At 38.4% G+C, this 17,938-nt stretch overlaps 1 long non-coding RNA gene across 1 annotated transcript in view; it reads right to left on the reverse strand.

Annotated features, from left to right (window-relative positions):
- Positions 1-2,224: 2,224 nt before the first annotated feature.
- LOC147826979 (uncharacterized) overlaps positions 2,225-17,938 on the reverse strand; it is a 131,777-nt gene continuing 116,063 nt past the window's right edge. The window contains exon 6 of the long non-coding RNA XR_015453117.1: positions 2,225-13,771. This is a non-coding gene — a long non-coding RNA (uncharacterized LOC147826979). The remainder of the gene's footprint in view (positions 13,772-17,938) is intronic.

Here is a 17,938-nt window from a genome sequence, read left to right on the forward strand (position 1 = left end):
ACAGTTTGTAATAGCTAAAACTTGGAAACAGTCCAAATGCCTGTCAACTGGAGACTGGATAAAGAAAATGTGGTTTTAAAAATAAATGGAGTACTACTCAGTCATCAAAAATGAGAAATTAGAGACATTTATTGTTAAATGGATGCACATTGAGATGATACGCTTAAGTGAATTAAATAGGACACATATGTAAATACCAAATAGTTTCTCTAGTGTGAGAAACTAAAGGTGTAAATAAGGACTAAAAGTTGTAATAGATAATGTGAAATAGGAAGAAAAGGGGCAAAGGGGAAGGCGAAGTGGGAGGAACAGGGGAAAGGAAAGAAAGGAATGGAATTAATATGAGAAGATGAAAAAAAGGAAACAAAGTCTTTGTAAATAGGGAGGGATGGAGGGGTTGAAGGGAGAGTAGGGGAAGGGGGAAAAAATAAGAACCAAGAGCCTGAATTTGATCCTGGGTACCAAAAAAAAAAGAAAAAGGAAATAAACACTCATATCATAGTAATTGTAGACCAAGAAACAGAACCTAAATTAGTTACTAAGTTACTAAAATTATCTTTTAATGTCACCACTTAGACATTTTAATTGTTCGAAATTTAAAAGTGAAACAAAATGTAAAATCTGAAGTATTATATTTTGTTTGGTAATTGTATATTTCAGTTAATTCAGAATATTTTTACTAAATATTAATATCTTTTAAAAATTCATTGTTTATTGGTACATTTTAGGTATACAATATGATGACATTCATCATTGGAAATTTATACCTTTACATGATATATCTTGGTTCTTATTTTTTTACCCATTTCCCTGCCCTCCCTTCAACCTTTGTACCTCTCCCTATTTACAAAGACTTCGTTTCCATTTTTTCCTTTTCTCATTTTTTCCTTTTCCTTCTTTCCTTTCTCCAGCCCCTCTCACTTCCCCTTCCCCTTCCCCTTCGGACCTCCTTTCCCTATTTCACATTATCTATTATAAATTTTAGTCCTTATTTACACTTTCAGTTTCTCACACTAGAGAAACTATTCAGTATTTACATATGTGTGTCCTATTTATTTCACTTGAGTATCACCTCAATGTGCATCCATTTAGCTATAAATGTCTCTAATTTCTCATTTTTTATGGCTGACGAGTACTCCATTTTATTAAAAAAAACCACATCTTCTTTATCCAGTCTCCAGTTGACAGGCATTTGGACTGTTTCCAAGTTTTAGCTATTACAAACTGTGCTGCTATGAACATGGGTGCACATATATCATTGTGGTATGATTCTTTTAATTCTTTGGGGAAGACACCCAGCAGGGAAATAGCTGGGTCAAATGGGACTTCCAATCCTAGTTCTTTGAGGTATCTCCATACTGATTTCCACAGTGCTTGCACCAGTCTGCACTCCAACCAGCAGTGGAGCAGGGTTCCTCTTTCCCCACAGCACCGCAAGCATTTGTTCTTGGTTGATTTCATGATGGCAGCCATTCTTTCTGGGATGAGGTGGAATCTCAGCATTGTTTTCATTTGCATGTCTTGACCAGTGATATTGAACCTTTTTTGATATGTTTATTTGCCTTTTCTACTTTTTTGTGTGAGAAATGTCTGTTCATTTCAGATGCTCATTTTCGGATTGGGTCTTTAAATTTGGGAGATCTGATTTTTTAAAGTTCTTTATAGATTCTAGATGGTAGACCTTTGTCTGAGGAACAGCAGGTGAAAATTTTTTCCCACATTGTGGGTTGTCTCTTCAAACTGCTGGTGGTTTTTCTTGCTGTGCAGAAGTTTTTTATTAAGAAGAGATCCCACTTGTTGATTGTTTCTGCTAGTTCACGGGAAACTGAGGTTTTGTTCATAAAATCTTTTCCTATGCCAATGTCTTCAAGAGTTCTACCTAACCTCTGTTCCAGCCGGTTCAGTGTTTCTGTTTTAATATTTAGATCTTTAATCCATTTCAATTTTAGTTTAGTGCATGGTGAGAGATATAGGTGTAGTTTTAATCTTTGGCAAGCTGAAACCCAATTTTTCCAGCATCATTTATTAAAGAGACTATCTTTCCTCCAGTGAGGGTGTTTGGCTCCTTTGTCAAAGATGAGGTGTCTGTGTGTGTCTGGAATTGTATTTGCATCTTCTAATCTGTTCCACTGGTCCTCAGGTCTGTTTCTTTGCCAGTACCAGCTGTTTTTATCACAGTAGCTTTGTAGTATAGTTTCCAGTTGGGGGTTGTAATACCCCCTGCCATGTCTCTGTTGCCTAGATTTGCTTTTGCTATTCTAGGTCTCTTCTTGTTCCAAATGAATTTTTGGTTTGTTTTTTCAAGGTCTGTGAAGTATGCTGCTGGGATTTCATTTGGGATTCCATTGAATCTATATAGCAGTTTTGGAAGTAGGGCCATTTTCACTATATTGATCCTTCCTACCCAGGAGCAGGGGATGTCTTTCCATTTTCTGACATCATCTTCAATCTCTCTTTTCAGAATGCTATGGTTTTCAGAGAAGAGGTCTTTGATTTCTTTCATTAGGTTGATTCCTAGGTATTTCAGTTTTTTGGATGCTATTGCAAAAGGAATTGTTTGCCCTATTTCTGTCTTAGTGAGTCTATTGTTCATGTAGAGGAAAGCTATTGATTTTTGTGTGTTGACCTTGTATCCGGCTACTCTACTGAATTTGGAAGACTAGAAGACTTTTGGTGGAGTTCTTGGGGTCTTCTATATAGAGTATCATGTCATCTGCAAATAATGACAGTTTGACTTATTCATTCCTTATCTTTATTCCTTTTATTTCTTCTCTTGTTTACTTGCCATGGCTGATGTTTCCAAAACTATATTAAACAGGAGTGGTGATTCTGGACATCCTTGTCTTGTTCCTGATTTTAGTGTGAAGGATTTCATTTTTTGACCATTTAGTATGATATTGGCTGTTGGTTTTTCATAGATAGCTTTTATCAGATTGAGGTAGATACTGTCTATTCTGATTTTTTGTCAGGTTTTTATCATAAATGCGTATTGGATTTTGTCAAATGCTTTTTCTGCATCTGTTGAGATGATCATATGGTTTTTGCCCTTGGCTCTATTGACATAGTGTATTACATTGATTGATTTGCATATGTTGAACCATCTGTGCATACCTGGGTTGAATCCCACTTGGTGAGAGTGTATGATCTTCTTGATGATCTTCTGCATTCTATTTGCCAGTATCTTAGTAAGGATTTTTGCATCTGTGTTCATCAGTGAGATTGGCCTATAGTTCTCTTTTTTGGTTGAGTTTTTCTCTACTTTGGGGATCAAGGTGATGCTTGCTTCCAGGAATGAATTCGAGAGTATTGCTTCCCTTTCAATTTCGTTGAAGAGTTTAAACAGTTGTGGCAATAAAACCACTCTAAATGTCTTGTAGAATTCAGCAGTGAAGCCATCAGGACCTGGGCTTTTCTTGGTTGGTAAGTTTTTAATTATGTTTTCAATTTCATTGATTGATATTGGGTTGTTTAGAATTTTTAGGTCTTCTTCATTGAACTTTGGTAATTCAAACATGTCTAGAAATCTGTCCATTTCTTCTGTGTTTTCCATCTTTTATTTATTTATTTATTTATTTGTGTGTTTTCCATCTTATTGGTGTATAGTTTCTTGAAGTAGGTATTGGTGATCCTCTGGATTTCTGCTGGGTCCATTGTAATTTCACCCTTTTCATTCCTAATTGCATGGATTTGGGCCTTTTCTTTCCTTTTTCTGATAAGGTTGGCTAAGGGTTTGTCAATTTTGTTTATTCTTTCAAAGAAGCAACTCTTGGCATAGTTGAATTTTTTGTATTGTTCTCTTAGTCTCCATTGCATTGATTTCTGCTCTGGTCTTTATAATTTCCTCCATTGTATGAGGTTTGGGTTTGTCCTGCTCTTTTTCTAGAAGATTGAGGTTCAGGATTAGGTTGTTCAACTGGGCTCACTCTGTTTTCCTAATATGAGTATTCACTGCTATGAATTTCCCTTGTAAGACTGCTTTCATTCTGTCCCATAGATTCTGATATGTTGTGTTGTCATTGTCATTTAATTGAAGGAACTATCTGATTTCTTCTTTAATTTGCTCTGTGATCCATTGGTTATGTAGAAGTGTGTTGTTCAGCTTCCATGTGTTTATGAAATTTTTGCAGTTTCTTTTGCTACTAATCTCCAAGTTCATCACACTATGCTCTGATAATATACAGGGGATAACTTTAATTCCTTTGCACTTACCTAAATATGTTCTATAAGCAAGTATGTGGTCTATTTTGGAGAATAACCCGTCTGCAGCTGAAAAGAATGTGTATTCTAGGGGCCAGGGATTTAGCTCAGTGCTTTTGCCACCTGCTGCACAAGCGCAAGGACCTGAGTTTGATCCCCAGTACCAAAAAAAAAAAAGAATGTGTATTTTGATTTTTTGGGGTGAAACATTCTTTAAACATCTGTTAAGTTCATTTCTTCAAGAATTTGATTGAGTTCTAGTATTTCATTGCTTGTTTTTTGTCTAGTTGATCTATCTATTTGTGACAATGAGATATTGAGGTCTCCCACTACTATTGTATTAAGGCTTATATGGTTTTTCACATCCGTTAGTATTTGTTTTGTATAATTGGGTGTTCTAGTGTTTGGTGCACATGTATTTATTATTGTCATCCCTTCCTCTTGGATTGTTCCCTTTACAAGGATATAGTGTCCTTCTTTGTCTCTCTTAATTCTGTGTGGGTTTGAAATCCACTTGGTCTGCAAAGAGGTAGCTACTCCTGTTTTTTTGAGGTTCTTGTCACATGGAGTATTGTTTTCCACCCTTTAACTTTCAATCTATGAGTTTCTTTTTGAATTAAGTGTGTTTCTTATATGCAGCATATTGTTGGATTTTGCCTCTTGACCCATTCTGCCAGTCTATTTCTTTTGATTGGTGAGTTGAGACCATTAACATTGATAGTTATAACTGATACCTATTGACTTATCATTGTCATGACTTTTTCTTTTTGTTTGATCCTCCCCCTTTGCTTTTAATTTCTTATTGTGCCCAGTGGATTCATTTTGCTGTGCCTCCTAGGGTTGTGATCCTCATTGTCTTTTCCTAGGATTTTGTCTAAAATTTTTGGAGTGCTCATTTGGTATTCATGAAGTTCCTAAGGTGCTCTTTGTCTTGAAAGTATCTTATTTCCCCATCAATTTTGAAAGATACTTTTGCAGGGCACATCAGTCTGGTTTGGAGGCTATTTTTCTTTAGGGCTTGAAATACATCACTCCAAGCTCTTCTTGCCTTGAGGGTATGTGTTGAGAAGTGTGCTGTGATTCTGATGGGCTTTCCTTTGTATGTGATTTGTTTCTTTTCTCTAACTGCTTGTAGAATTTTGTTCTTCTGTTGGGTTTCTGGAATCTTATCAATTATATGCCTATGTGTAGATTTTTTTTTGATCAAGGCTATTTGGAGTCCTATATGCCTCACTTATCTGTCTGTCAAGTTCTTTTTATTTTTTTGGTTCGAGGGATTTAACTTGGGTCCTTGTGCTTTCACAGCAGGTGGCAAAACCACTGAGCTAAATCCCCGGCCCATGTATGTCAAGTTCTTTTCCCCTACTTGGGAAGTTTTCTGCCATCACTTCTGTGAACTGTTTTTTTATGTCTTGTGCACTCTCTCCTGTTTCTTCATTGACTCCAGTCAGTCTTATGTTGTTCTTCTTTGCATTGTCTAGCAGCTGGTGGATTGAATTCTCATAGTTCCTTACTATTTCGAAGAAATTTTTCTTTTCCTGGTCACTAATTGCAATCTTATCTTCTATATCTGAAATTCTGTCTTCACATTGGCTCATTCTGCTGCATAGGCTTTCAATGGAATTTTTAATCTCCTGGAAATCGTTGCATCTGTTTTATGGATTCCATTTGTTTCCTATGTTGGGATTTCATCATGTTCCTCAGCCCCTCTATTTTTTTATCTGTGTCCTCTCTAGATTTATTAATCATGTCTTGTACTGTGGGCACAATCTCTGCTGTTATGTGAGAAATTATTTCTGATTTCATTTTTTCCAGATCCTCTTTTGTTGGTAGTTCAGGGAATCCAGGTGATTGAGTATCAGAGCATTCCATCTCATTTCCCTTTGGGGTTGCTGTAGGTGATCTGGAAATCTGGTTCTGAGACTTGTTTATGTGTCTTCTCATTTTGAGGGGGGTGGGCGGGTGCTGCTGGCGGCCATGCAGCTCACCTCCTCTGTGCTGGGAGCTGCGGCACACCTACCCAGAAGCCTCCTCCATGCTGGGAGCTGCGCCAGGCCTACCTGGAAGCCTCCTCTGGGCTGGGAGCTGTGGCACGCCGACCGGAAGCCTCCTCTGGGCTGTGAGCCATGGCAAGCTAACCCAGAAGCCTCCTCTGTGCTGGGAGCTGTGGCATACCGACCCGGAAGCCTGCTCCATGCTAGGAGCCGCAGCACGCCTACCTGGAAGCCTCTTCTGGGCTAGGAGCTGCGGCACGCTGACCCAGAAGCCTCCTCTGGGCTGGGAGCCATGGCACACCGACCCGGAAGCTTTCTCTGTGCTGGGCGCCATGGCACACCTACCCAGAAGCCTCCTTTGTCTCATTATGCAATTTCTACCTGAGGACTCCTGTCTCGATTTGATTTTGGAAATTTTCAGTCATTGCTTCTTCATATATTTTCTCTCTTCCCATCTCTGTTTTCTTTTTGTGCAATCCCTATTAGATGTATGGTTATTTCAACCTCCATTTCTCTTAATTGTTTGTCGTTACTGTCTCTGATATGCAGTCTATGTGATTTCTATGTATGTTTCATATACCTACAGATTTAAACTTTGTAGTTTTCTAAATTACAATTTAATACACATTAAGTTTTCTCAATATGTTATCTTCTGGAAGTTCTGTATGTTCCAGTTATGTATGTGTGTTGCAGTTATTTGCTGCATAGCAAATTATCTCAAAACTTAACAACTTTAAATGACCATTATATTTTGCTCTTGATTGGAGGGGTCAGGAATTTGCTCAACTAGAGATTCTGGCTTAGGATCTTTCATGCAGTTTGTCAGAGTGGCTACAACTCGAACGGAAGAGAGCTGGAGAAGTTAGGGAAATGCCAGATATCTCTTTTACTTTATGCCATCATAGTTCCTCTATATGTCCTATCTTTGCAAGGGCTAATTTTTGCTTCTGCACATCTGGCAGCCACTAGGCAGGTAGATTCTTCAATGGCAGCTCAGGGTTCCAGCACATCATCCAGTAAACAAAGCCAAAACTGCCTCACATTTCTGTTCATACCACATTCTATTAATTACAAGTAAACCACAATCATATCCATCAAGGCAGGAGACATAGACACCACCTCTTGACAGAATGACAGTTTATTAAAAAAGCAGGTGAGGTGGAAAATATTCCCATGGCCAATGAAATACAACAATTTTGGAAAGTGAAATCTACCATGCTATATAATTCTTTTCCAAATCCCTGCTTTAAAAATAATAATGTCCCAGAGGCCAGAGAAGTAGCTCAGTGGCACAGCACCTCCCTGGCAAGCATGAGGTCCTGAGTTAGATCCCCATACCAAAAAATTAAATAAATGAGTCCTATTCTTACTTTAAAGTGCTACTGTTTCTTTCTTTGTATTGCTAGACACATTCAAAACACCTTTTGAATCTTGCTCTAGGTTATGGAGATGGCCCCCTGGAGCTTTCCATGGCTGCTTTTGCTAAAGGTTTATTAGAATTCAGATTTCATACAAATATTTAGTGTAGATTCTTGGCTCAGGGGATCTATATCATAAGTATTGTGGGAATTTGAGCCTGCATAGGTAGTACAGGATAAGGATTTTTATTTCTCTGAGCTGACAGTGTGACACTCATAGCCCAGGGATGGAGGCCTTGTCCTTGCTCTGTAGAGCCTAACTACAGCTGTCCCCATGCACAGGCAACCTAAAGACCTCACTACATCCTTAGCAGTAGTTAAAATCTATGCCAGGTTAATAGCGTTGCTCATGAAACTTACACACTGTATACCCGCATGGATTCTCTCTTGATTTCTCATACGTGACTGACAATTTCTATGTCTTTCTTATAAGAAATGTACTTAAAATTCTATTAATATATAACAGCTCTATGTGTTTGGAGTGGAAAGTAGATTTCTGATGTTCTGTGGGACCATAAGTCAACTCCATTTCTAAATATAGAGTCTTGGATTGCTGAATTATTTCATTTTATGAACAAATAAGTTCTTCTCTGGGAGTCATTAATCCCATTGTAGGAGAAAATAAGGGATGAAGGCTCTTGTTTGGAGAAAACAGACAAGTTCAGAGCCTTCTGGATTCAGGTCACACATGCCAGGGACCCATTCTTGAAAAGTTGTCCCAGTGTCACTGTGCTGCCTGGAAGGTATCCATTGAGTGAGTAGAGAGAACTCTATGACAGTCACTATTCAGTGAGCTTTCTGTCTCCCTCAGCTGAAAATGCAGACTGCAGATGGGTAAAAATCCAAAGCTAAGATGGGCAAGGGCTGTTGAGTCTCTGAGCTCTTGCCCATCAGATTTCCAGTTGAGAAATTAGAGAAAGCAATGCCCAGCCCTGCCATGATTCTGTGTATGGCAGGGTGTGCCAGCTCCAGAGACTGTCCCAGAAAACTGTGAAGCAAACATTCTGGAAAATTTACAAGGTTTGGGACTGAGCATTTTTACTTCATGAAGGAGCAAAGGAGGAAAGCATCAAGAACTAGGGTGTCTGGAGAATTAACTTGTGTTACAGGTGTAGAGATTGTCAGCACAAAGGAGATGCGTGCAATGAGGTTATGAGAATCCTAAGGAAGGATCTAATCAGCCTAATCAGGGGGAGCCTGTTTTCAGGGGGAAATGGAGTTTTAGTAATGTTATACTTAGTACATTTTTCCCTCATCTCTTTCTTCTCTCAATGCTTAACTCAGAGGGAGTTATTTTCAGACTTGTGATCCTCTCAAATGGAGACTTGAGAGGTTCCACACTTAATAGCTGCTCTCATATAAGCATTATCTTATTTGCTTAATGATAATGGTGACTCTAACAAACACCCATTTTCCAAGGCCTGGTTAAATTTCTCACCACTACATGAAATCTTCTCTGTCAACTTTAGCCCATTCTGGCTTCTCTTTTGCTTTGACTTCTAATTTGTCTATTCTGTTCACGCTCCGCATCACATATGCCTCAGGATTTTTCCTGTCACTGTCTGAAATTGATATTTACCTTTAGTATTTTTTTTTTTTTTTTTTTGGTACTAGGGATCGAACTCAGGTCCTTGCGCTTGCGCAGCAGGCGGCGAAACCACTAAGCTAAATCCCCAGCCCAGCCTTTAGTATTTTTGTAAACTTTTAATATGTTGAGTTTGGGTCTCTCTAACCAAATTATAGGATTTTTAAGTGCAAGAATGTGTATTGCACATCTTTATTTTAATAATTTATAGCATTTACAATACAATGAGAATGACACAAGGGCTCCATAAATATTAATAGATGATAGCTTACTTCTTCACTGTTCTTGTTTGGAAGTTTCTGTGATTTACCACATATTCAGAAACTGGGATGCTCTGGAATAGAAAGGACCCTTGCGAAAGTGATGGCTTAGCAAGGTTTACTTTGCACCTGCAATATGTAGATGGCATTACTTTTAGTCTCTGCTGCACTGAGAAATAAGGTGGTTGTTATTGTTTTTTTATAATTATGTGACATAAAAATCTTTAAATATAAATTTACTGTAAATTCTGGGCACAAATGTGTCTCACTTTACACAACTGACATGGTTCCCCCAAGATTGGATGAAATGTATTTTTACCAATTGAGTTTTTTTTAAACTTCATCACAGAGCTTGATATGGGTTTGTAAATTGTGAAACTGAATACATAATAGGGAGTGGAAGAAAACAAACAAAAACTTAGACTAACTTGATTTGAAATAAAGGCCCTGCCTCCCATTTAGCTAGGCATGGTCTCCCTCATGATCAAGCAACAGACAGAATTTTTTTTAACAGACAAAATTTTTTTACAATCATTTCCCAGATTCTTTAGTTTCTACTTGCTCCCTGGCCCATTGCAACCTGGCCTCTGCCCTTGTGTGCCATTGAAACTGCTGTCACCTTGGTCATTAGTGACTTCCTTTTCCTAAGTAATGGCTAACAATAATAAAATTTAGGAGCTAATAAGGGCCTACTATGCATCAGATGCTGCTGTAGATAAGGATTTGTACACCCATAATCTTGTGTCCTTACAACAGCCACATGAGGCAGATACTGAGACTTTTCTTGTCGTCAGTGATAATCCAGCCTTAGGTAATCCCTATAAATTGTTGAGCTGGGACCTCAACTCAATTAATTTAATTAATTTTGCCACCAGTACCACTGACTGAATCTTTTTGGCTCATATATGTACATATCCTCTCTCTTTCTGTCTCTTTCTGCAGAATTTACCCTGTCAGGATGGTCTCCTTTGTATAACTGTTTCCTCTCTTGATTTGCATGAGTCAGCTGTCTCCTACTTTCACTAGGCTCTTCTCAGTGTCCTTTTCAAGTTTTTCTTTTTGAACCCATATTTTACATGTCAGTGCTCTTCAGAGTTCTATTCTGGGATTTAAAATACTCTCACACATGATCTCCTTGGAAGGTTAGTGTAATTTGTTGGGGTGCTCTATGCGTTATTTGCCAATGACACCAAATGCAGGTATTTAGTCATATCATCTCCTGTTCCCCAGATTTGAACATCCAGTTGTCTTTTGGGCATAACTTGGACATCTGTTAGGCACACGAATTCAGCAAATCTTAAAATGAAACTATCTGGTCTGCCAGCTCCCCCTGAAAAAAAACATATGTTCCTTCTTCTGAGTGATATTTCAGTAAAGAGTACTATTGTCCACTCTGTTGGCCAACCAATTTAATATTCCTGTCCTGCAGCTCTCACATACCATGAATCAATCACTGAGACCAGTCAATTCTACATCCTCAAGAGCTCCTCCCTCCCACTATCACTTCCCAAAGCTTAAGCCTACATGATTGTAGCAGTCTCCTCAATGGTCTCCCTGCATCCAGTCTTGCTTTTTACTCCATTCTTTGGGCTGTGAGCTACAAGGTGATTCCAAATGATCCACTTATCTCTCTTGGTCTTTGAACTAGCCACCACTTGAAGCTTTGAGTACTGCTGTCTGTGTTTCATTCTGGCACTCAAGCTGAAGGAGCAGAAGCTACCCAGGAGTCTATTACAGGTAGAAAAATCATTCTAAAATATAAAAGTTAGCTCCTCCTTGATTAAAATTCCTTTTTTTCTAGTACTGGTGACTGAACCCAGGCTACTGTACTACAAATCTACTGGTTGGGGATTTAGCTCAGTGGTTCCGGTGCCTGCCTCACCAAGCGCAAGGTCCCGAGTTTGATCCCTGGTACCAAAAAAAAAAAAAAAATACAAATCTACATCTTCACATCTCCAGTCTCCTAGTTTTTTAAATTTTTAAGACAGGATCTTGCTAAGTTTCCCGTGCTGATCTAAAGCTTGCACTTCTCCTGTCTCAGCCTCTCGAGTAGCTGGAATTATAGGTATGCCCCACTGTGCCAGGCTTGACTAAAATTCTTTAGGCTTCCTATTGCTTTCAGAAGACAATCCAAATTTATCATGATGTATGTGATCAGCTACTGACACAACGATACCCCCAAAACTACCGCATAGTCAGGTCTTAAAACAGTAGTCCTTATGTTCACAAGTCTATAGGTTGGCTACAGCTTAGCTGGGCTAGTCTAGAATCCAGGCTGTAGGGATCCAGGATCCAGGCTACATGAAATAGATTAGATTGTGGTCTTTATACAGCATGAAGGCTCTTCACAGCAAAACTCCTCCCTTGTCATCCAAGTTCCCAGCACAAAACCTTGTGTCTAGAAGATAGTCACTAAATGTTTGTTGAAATACTAAAGTTAGAGAAGAATGGGTCTTAGGAAAACTAAGAAGATAACTTGTATATCTGCAGTCTCCCTAGCATGCTATTTTCTCATTCATAATGTGTCCTATTTAAGAATCTGATTAAATCTCATGATCACTTCCCTCTGCTCACTACTGAAATCCACTCTCACAAAGGCCCTGCATCCAATAATTTACATATTAATAAAAATATTATTACCTTATAATATTAAAACACTATAAAATATTAGTCTATTTGCTCTTCACCTGACCTTTCACTGAGGAATCTGTAGCGGGACAAAATTTAATTCCTCTGCTAAAGGAATTTAAATCACTAAGTCAAAGATGTGGAAAATGTTAATACTAAATAAGTAGCAAATTGTATTGTCCTACAGGTAAGCATCATTAAAAAGCCATTAGTTTATCACACAGATGTCAGTTCAACACCCTCACAACCATGTTAGCAAAAGTTTCACTCCATTAGATGCTTTATTTTAAGCCCTCCAGGATGGAACCTTTCTCTGAATGTGCTATGGATAAAGACAGCTGCTACAACCAACGATCTTCCTGTACCACACCAACATTCTTGTCAGCCACCCTCATGATTAATCCTTCAGCCTGTGTTATACACATGACTTCTTCCAGTCAGGTCCCAGAATGCTCCTAGAAATAGGTTGTCTGAAATAAACATCAACTTCGCTTCAAAAAGATTCTATGCCTATGTGGTCATAACCCAAAAAAAGAGTCCTTAGGGGAAGCAGGACATGTAAACAGCAGAGGTCAGGCATCTCTTGAAAAAAAAAATCCTGTTCCTTCCTTCCCAGTGGCAATTTCATCTTTGGCCTCTCTAAAATCAACAGCTCTCTGTTTTCTAAACTGGGTTTGGGCAAGGTCTTTCCCACTTTCCCCTCATTTCCATTGCTGTCACCCTTGAACATTATACTAATTTATAAGAATATTACTTAAGTCATATAAGGAGCAGCCTTGATGTGTCTTTCTGATAAAACTGTTAAAAATCACATTTAACTAGGATGTGTCTCTAAGCCAGGTTACTAAGGACAGGACTGGGAGGGATAGGGGAGTGCAGAGGAAACTAGTATTTATTGAGCAATTTCCATGCACTGTTTTCTATTGTTTTAATACAAGATGTAGTTTAATCCCCATAATACTTATCTGAGATGTCTGTTATTATCTCCCTTTGTAAATAAGAAAGCCAAGGCTCAGAGAAGTTAATTGGCTCTGAGTTCCATGGCTAGTAATCAGTAGAGATAGAACCTAAACCCAACCAATCTCCAAAATCCATTTCCCCAGCACCTGCTACATGTCTCCATGATTAGGTCTACTTACTGAGAGAATGAAAGACACATTTCCAGAATTGCAGTGTATCCGAGGAGCTCTTTTGATGAATCCATCAACAATTCTCCAATGAACAAATGCGTCTTTAAAGCCTCTTAAGTGCAAAGCTCCAGGTGAGGCACTGTGGTGGATACACAGAAGTAGATGATGGCCTCACTGCCTCCCAGTAGGTTGTAGACCAGGAGGTGCAAAACGTTTTATATCCAGAGACTTACCCACAATTGGTTGAATGCTCAGTTGTGTAGTATAATTCAGACATAGGACATACCAGTGTGGACTAAGGAATGATCAGTTAAGGTTCTAGTAAGAAATTAAATCTAAACAAATAATTTATTTAAAAGTTAGTGGGCAAAATCACAATGAGATATCATGTCACATTCACTAGAAATAATAAAGAAGACACATAATAAAAGTGTTAGCAAGGATGTGGAGAAAGTGGAACCCTCACACATTTCCTCAAAAAGTTAAAACATGGGAGCCAGGGAATTAGCTCAGTGGTTCTGCCTCCTGCCTCGCAAGTACAAGGTCCCAAGTTCGATCCCTAGTACCAAAAAAAAAGTTAAAACATGGTTACTGTGTGACCTAGCACTTCCACTCCTTAGTACACATCCAAGAGAGATGAAGACATAACATGTACACAAAAACTTATACATACATAATTTATAATATTTGTAATATATGTATTATATATTGTAAATATATTTATATGTATAATAAAATCTTATAAGAATGTATACTATTTACACATACATAATTTATAATATTTAGAAAATGGAAAACAATTCATATATCTATCATCTGATGAATGGATAAAGAAAATGTGGTATATCCATTTAATGGAACATTATTCAGCCATAAAAAGGAAGGAAGTGCTGATACATAGTATAAAACAGATGAGCCTTGAAAACATTATACTCAGTGAAAGAAACCAGACATACACACACAAAATCCACATATTGTAATATTTCATTTATACAAAATTCCTAGAACAGGCAAATCTATAGAGATGTAAGTAGATTAGTGATTGCTAAGAGCTTGGAGTGGGGGAGAAATGGTAAGAGGCTGCTGACAAGTGTAGGATTTTTGTTTTAGAGAACAAATGTGTTTTAAAATTAGATTTCCCAAGCCAATGAATTTATTTAAAGGACACTGAATTGAACACTTTAAATGGTATGTTAATTGTAGCTCAACAAAACTGCTTTTAAAAATACAAATGAGTAGCTTACAAAATCTCCAGGAAGCCAGAAAGCTGGGCTAAAACTCATATAGGCAGAAATAAGGACCCAGATTATGCAGGCACTGGAAGAGCAAACACATCACAGCCATCGCTGTTAGATAACAACAGTGCTCCTTACCCAGGCACCACAGTTCAGCTGAGGGATAGCCATTCCTGCCCCTGCTGTGGCTTCCGCAGGGCACCACAATGGATTCTTCCCTGCTCCAGGTTCTTCTCACAGTTAGTGAGGCATGGGCATTTTACTGTGACAGCCTCCATCACGTGGCCACACTTAACAACTGAAACTGAGAAAGTGACTATCCAGCATCGTCAGGGTTGTAGGAAAAAGTGAACTATGACTTAGAAGGGTAATTCTGCCAGCACAGAAGGTAGGTGGCTAATGCTGCTACAAAAATTTCTCAAAATGAAAATAGCCTTAGCTACTCTTTGAGAATGGATAGGATTTGGAGCAAGATAATGAGAAGAACATTACAGCTGAAGGAATTGTGTTAGTTAGGTGGAAATTAAACTGGGTTCTTCAAGAATTTGAGTGGGCCTCCAGTTTGGTGGAAAGAGAAAATACACAGACTCCATCACATAATAAGGGAACCAGAGAGACATCAAGCTCTGGACTGTGCAAGTTTAGAGACTTTAAAAAGAAAAGTCACCCAAAGTATGTTACTAGAGGAGCTCCTCAAGGTCCAAATCATCTGTCACTTTCTTTATGTTCTGGCCACCAGGGGCTTCAGTGAAATTAAAAGGTAGAACCAATTAGTCCCACAAATATCAGGGAGGAAGCAGCCAGGTGATTTCTTCACTTCCTTTGTTTTTGTCTCCTTGCACAAATGAGCAGGAAACAGAGCAATGGAAACAAGGTCTGCTTTCGAGCTGTATTCAAATGGGGACATGGTGCCAGCTTGAGGGTGGGTTGTGTTCTTTCTAGTGTAGGCTGTTGAAACGTTTTGCTAAATGATTTCTTTTTCTCCCTGTGTCTCCTATGAACACAGGATAGATTGATCCCTTTCTCAAACCATCCCACATCATTTCATTCTGTTCTTGAGTTCTGTTGGGAACTCTAAATCTTTGTTCCATCTGGGTAGCTGCAATGATGTAGAGCAGGCTGGAAGAGGGTCTGGCCCTTTCACCATAGTTCATTTCATTTTTATACTCTTTTTCTGTCTGGCTTTTCTTAATAGCTTTGAGATGAATTTTCTTTCAGCAATCCCCTAGCCTTTTGAAAGCAGAGTTGAGTTATTGGGCACAATAGAAGCATTTATTTATCTGGCGTTCATCAAGATAAATAACAAATTTATATAAAATCTTAGCACATCAAAAACACCCCAATATTTTTTTTAAAAAAATATGGCTTATTTAATGGTTTTATAAACCTTTACCCTAAAATATCAACATGGTAAATTAATTTGCTAAACGGCATTTTAACCTGAAGTCTCTTACAGCACCATAGGGCAGATGGAAGAGGTGAATTTTAAGAAAGTCTTATCATAGAGCTCTAAAAAAAAAAAAAATCACCACATCAGCAACACTGTACATAAAAAGCAAGGATGATGTATTCACCATCAATAAATTTAATAGCAGCCATAGCACCATTTGCTAGAAATTCACTTTAGGTTTGAATTATTTTAAATAAGGCATCACACATAAGGGTAAGAAAGAAAAAATTCCCTGCTCAATTTTCATTAATTTCCCAGCCAGTAACTTTGAAATAGTGTGAAATTTATAGGTCAGCAGCAAAAACTCACTCAACCAGGAAGAAAATGGGCCATTTCTCTTTGGTCTCCAACTGAAGACCCCACTTAGGAGCTATTTCTTGGTTCTTTAAGAGTCTTTTAACTGTATAATTTCTTGATTTTAACTAGACGGAGGCAGCCCCCCACAATACATGGAAATGTGAGGTGAATTGAGTTTTCTCTACATTACAAGGGAATTATCCAGGCCTCCAAGTGGCAACCTGCCCAGATTAGTGTTAAAGACTGTGTCACACCAGCTGAGAGGAAGACACAAATGCTGGCTTTTGTCATTGGCAACTTAGAAATGCTGAGCAAGTAGAAGGAGGAAATGTGCCTGCTAAGTTTTGTAGCCCTTTATAGGACTTTGCCTTTCTATCCACACTTCATAGAACAGGGGTGGGGATTCACGATGACCATTTAGCTGGTTTTCACATTCATGAAAAGCTTCCACTTTAGACATCTGGTGTCAGCATCCAAGGAGATCATCCAGTCCCAGAATGAAGGAAGATGACATTCATTGTAAAACTTTTGCCTATCTCGTGTGACGCGTGTGGTACACTGGATGTTAATATTTCACATGTTATTGTCACATGAATCATGCAAATACATGTCATTGCATCTAATGTAAACAACATTTAAAACACTATAATTATGATAATTGGGCTAGGGATTTAGCTCAGTGGTTCTGCAGCCTGTTCCGCAAGCACAAGGACCCAAGTTTGATCCCGGTACCAAAAAAAAGAATTAAAACACTATAATTTTTGAAACCCAGTTTTGAAATTTTACTTTATATAGTAAGAGCCTAAAAATTAATAAAAGAGCAAAAGAAAGCTCTCACAACTTTTTGGAGGCCCCCTGAGAAGGAATGTTTATCTTGCTAATGGCAAAATATTATATATTTGACTCAATTCATTTCAATTATTAAGCAATCTTTAGGCTTTTAAATAAATGGTAGAACTAGGCATAGAGTCCCACACTAGTAATTCCAGCACCCAGAAGACTCAAGCAGGAGGATTGCTGCAAGTTCAAGGCCAGCCTGGGCTACATAGCGAGTTCAAAGCCAGCCCAAACTATATAACAATTCCCTGTCTCAAAACAAAAAAATAGTAAAGATGATTTTAAAAAATTAAAAGTAATATTTACTAATCAATTAATATCACCCAATATTGTCCACAAAATGGTATTTTCTTTAGTCTGTAACAGTATTTAAAGTAAACATTATTATCCCTGTTTTACCTGTACATAAAACTGAGGCTGGCTCATCAAATTGACATTGGTCTAAAATGACTCAGCTGATAGAAGAACTGGGATTTGAACCCATTTCTGTTTGTTTCCAAGCCCTGTTCTTAGCCACTATCCAAAGGAACACTTAAATGATAGTTACTAATCTTGCAAGAAAACTAGAAGCCCTAACTGTGCTGGGAGCATCCTCTCCCTATCAGGATCAGATGACTGTGTCAAATCCTGCTAGTCAGATCCTGTATTCTAGACCCTGTTCTAGCAGCCCCCACCTGTCAGCTCAATCTTCCTTTAGACCAACACTTCAGCAGAGCTGAACAGGCTTCACCCTCAGATGTGTGAAACTTTGTATGTTCTCCAGACTAGAACTAAGATTTGGACAATTCAGAAACTCCCCAGCAACCACTCACATATCCCTGCTCAAACGATCCTCTTATTTGCAGGCGAAAACCTGACATGCAAGCCTGGAGTTTAACCTTGCTTCCTCTAAATCTTGACCGCTCCT

Source organism: Heterocephalus glaber, unplaced genomic scaffold (assembly GCF_053883595.1).
Source record: "Heterocephalus glaber isolate CG9 unplaced genomic scaffold, H.glaber_assembly_v1.0 deba00001457, whole genome shotgun sequence".
Taxonomy (NCBI): Eukaryota; Metazoa; Chordata; class Mammalia; order Rodentia; family Bathyergidae; genus Heterocephalus; species Heterocephalus glaber.